The sequence below is a fragment of the Coffea eugenioides genome, chromosome 7 (assembly GCF_003713205.1).
Source record: "Coffea eugenioides isolate CCC68of chromosome 7, Ceug_1.0, whole genome shotgun sequence".
NCBI classification, from domain to species: domain Eukaryota; kingdom Viridiplantae; phylum Streptophyta; class Magnoliopsida; order Gentianales; family Rubiaceae; genus Coffea; species Coffea eugenioides.
The window spans coordinates 17966920-17970558 of NC_040041.1; the positions used below are offsets into that span (position 1 = coordinate 17966920).

At 32.9% G+C, this 3639-nt stretch overlaps 1 long non-coding RNA gene across 1 annotated transcript; it reads left to right on the forward strand.

Annotated features, from left to right (window-relative positions):
* Window positions 1-982: 982 nt before the first annotated feature.
* On the forward strand, window positions 983-2352 carry LOC113778698. Its single transcript, XR_003469307.1, has 2 exons — window positions 983-1339; window positions 2270-2352. It is a non-coding gene; the product is annotated as an uncharacterized LOC113778698 (long non-coding RNA).
* The last annotated feature ends 1287 nt before the right edge of the window (window positions 2353-3639 follow it).

A 3639-nucleotide genomic window follows, 5' to 3' on the forward strand; every position in this document is an offset into this window, starting at 1 on the left:
TTGTTAGTTGCATGAACATGTAAGTGCTTTCTTTTTATGTCTTGTTAATTGTTTAGCTTTTCAATTTTTACATGAATTTCAATAGGATAAAGTGAAGTATAATATTCATTGAATTTGGACTATTTACATTTTATCTAAGTGTTTTTGTTATTAATAGAGAATGTAAATTATTCATAATGCTCAATCATTTTAGACTGGTTATTTAATTTTTAGTTAAAATTCATTTGATTGAAATAGTTGGGTTTAATACTTTGCTTTTTTTATTTCTTCATATTGGTAAAAAGTGGATAATTGTGAAATTTGCTCGTAATATTTGTATAAAGATATACAAATAAATAATGGCTCTTTTCTTCTTGTATGTTTCTCTTTTTATGATCTCAAATAATGACTAATGAAAAATGTTTCATGCTTCGATTAAAAAATTTTGATATGTACAATAATTGGAGATGGAGTTGAAGGAGGTAAATAGTTTTTAATGAGCAATTTTTAATTATAATTATCAATATTATTGAGATGCAATCAATTGAAGCGTTTTATTTCTTTTAATTAGTGCAACATTGAAATGCAATAATTCTAATTAAAAGACATGAGGGTATTTTCAAGATAACAAAAAATAAAATAAAAGGTGTTTACACTCACAAGTGCTTACACTATCTAATACCAAGATTCACACTTTTTATATAGTAATGATAATAATGATAATGATAATGATTTGTAATTAGGCACGACCCTTTTTAACATATAGTCAAAAGAGCCTTGGGCCTCTTGGAGTTTCGTCGTCCCTTGCATGCGTATCTCACGTGACTTAAATTTTTACTGACCAAGCACTTATTTAGTCAGAGCCATTTGGTTGTTGCACTTTGACCGTATGGTTTTTCCTCTTGTTTTAAAGGTCTTCGACGTTGACAGGCAGCGCCGCTTCGTTTTAGCCTAAAAGCATCCTTGGATTCAGGCTCTTGCAACCGATGCATTGCAAAGAAAACATTAAGCTTTCCTTTCTAACAGCCACACCCAAATTATCTGGTAACAGTTCTTCCGTACGTATCTTTTCCCCACCAACTTTCCAATGTCAAACCTTCTCCCTCGTCTTCTATTTGTACGACATAGCCCATGCTATTTGGGTTTCCTTCCATTACCCCTACATGGTGAATTTTTCCTCATTTGTTTGTTGTCTTCTCAACATTCATCCTTGGGTGGGTAATATAGGTAATTTAATCCGGATGCAATGATAAAGCTTAGAGCTGGTTTACAGGACAAGCTATTTCCCTACTTGTGTGCCTGCTATCGGAATTGATTGCTGATGGCTGGTTTAGTTGAAGTGAACGTTCCTGTGTCAGAGGTAACTGTTGCTAATTCAAGCTTTCTTTTGACTATATGTAAATTATTGAAGCGCTCTTTTGTTCATTCTTTCTTTGTGCTTCCTCTGGCTTTGTTGTTGCTCTTGCTCTCGTTATTCTTCAGCATCCCTCCTTCTTCTGCTATTGCTCTTTCACTTGTTTTTATTATTACTCCTTCTAGTGGCTTGCCTGTATCAGATTCTTCTCCTTTCTATTTATATTGCTGGAAATTTACCGGATTTTTCCTTTCCTTCTGTTTATATTGCATATTGTTTCTTGTTTTTCTTTTGATTGGCTTTTTACTACTATTATTTCTATAATTTTGCCACCCTTTGTTGATCTTTTATATTAAATATGTGTTTGTCTTGGTGATGCCCTTTTACGCATGATTCTTTCTTTGCCTCTGTTTAGCCTGTTAAATTATATTTTCCGCCATTCAATTTTCCTTCCCCACCCCTCCCCCCCAAAAAAAACAAACAAAAAAAAAAGTTCTTCCGTTCTCACTCTGAAAGCCTTTAAAGTGTTCTTTTATGTTGTGCTAAATGGTCTTTGTTAGCTATTGCTTAACCACAATTTGTCCCCACCAAAATGTATATATATATATATATATCTACTATTTTGACTTTGCAAACATGCCATTTCTTTGTATGTGTTCTTAAAAATAAGAGAAAAAAAGATCTTTGTAGATGTTCTTTTGCTTTTCGCCCTCCTTTTATGCCTTTCCATAGTTCTTGAATTTTTTAAGGGCTATGCTTTTGCTATTTATTTCAGAGCTCTTCGTTAATAATTCCTTTATTTCTTGTTTACCAGTGTTAATTCAGCATTTTCCTTCATAGTATCTTCAGTCTTTTTTTTATTAGTTTTGTCTCAGTCAGTATTTGTTTTTCTGCTTGCATTGATGTTTTATTTATTTCTGCTGCTTTTTCTCATAGGCCTTTCTTCAGTGGCCCCTGCAAAGTGTCTACAAGGTATGTTAGTGCTCTGTTTTACAGTCAGCTTGGAAAAAAATGGAAGATTGAAAGCAGAAAATTTTTTGCCCAAGTGTGAAGCATAATCAACTTAGCTTTGGTGCTAATGATCAAGAAATAATGGAATTCTAGTGCTGTTATTGAGGTTGCCATACTTGTTCCTATATTCAACCCATTGATGATTACTCTCATGCAAGTGTATATAGATATATCTGTACTTATTTGGTTTGCCAATTGGATTTGAGGAATAGGTCATATTGTAACGGCCAGTGTAGTCTTCTATTGCTCTTAAAACTAGTGGATCTACATACAAAATGCTGAAAACATACTAGCCATAGAGGAATTACTGATCCAAACGTCCTTGAGATCTTGTTCACTGCTAATATATTCTTGAATGGCAGCTTATTGGGTTGATGCAATTGTCTCCAGTCACTGTATTCTTTATAAATTTTTACTGTACATTGACATACAACATTTGGCGTAAATAAATACTAAAACATGTAGGAAGTACAATAACCTTGCACAATTGCAGCTAAATCAATTGCCCTGGTGTATTATAAGCATGATGTAGATAAGGAGAAGTTTAATGCCAAATGCATGGACACTGAAAATCATCATATGTATGTGCATTTTTCTTGTCAACATTTTGTTCGTTATGCTGTCCAAATCATGACTAGAGCAGAATGAAACTTGGCAAAGTAACACTGAGTACAGGAAACTAGGAAACTAGCAGTCGTGTCTGGCTTTTCAAATGAAAAACCTCTTAATCTAGTGGTAAAAATGACAATATAATAATCCCTTTGGAGAAAGAAGGATACACAAATTTTACAAAATTTTAACCACAGCTAAACTGATCCTAGGGAAAAAGAAGATTACATTCTCAGCTCTATTCCTTCAGAATCTCTTTTGTCTGTAGGTATAGCTGCAAATAAAATGGAAAATTTTAGCCATTTGCCAATGTTTTATGATCAATGCTCTGTTATTTTTCCTTTCTATTTTTTGTGAAAATTAAGTGTTTCTCATTCCAGATTTCTAGTAATTCTAAGATACTCTTTTGGTAAATTTTGATGTGTGGACTCGATTCTTAGTAAGACAGAGATTAAAATTGTTCTGCTTCTATGGAAAACTTGAATATTTTGACTTGTTAATCACGCCTTAGAAAATAATATCATCCAACTGTGTATCTCTTGAGGTAGCTCTGAATAAAAGCTATGTCATATCGACAATTTAATCTATACACACATATGTTGTATATTATACAGTACATTTATATATCTATGTACTACGTACTATGCATATGGTGCTATTCAAAAGCAAAGAAGTGGACAACTTGA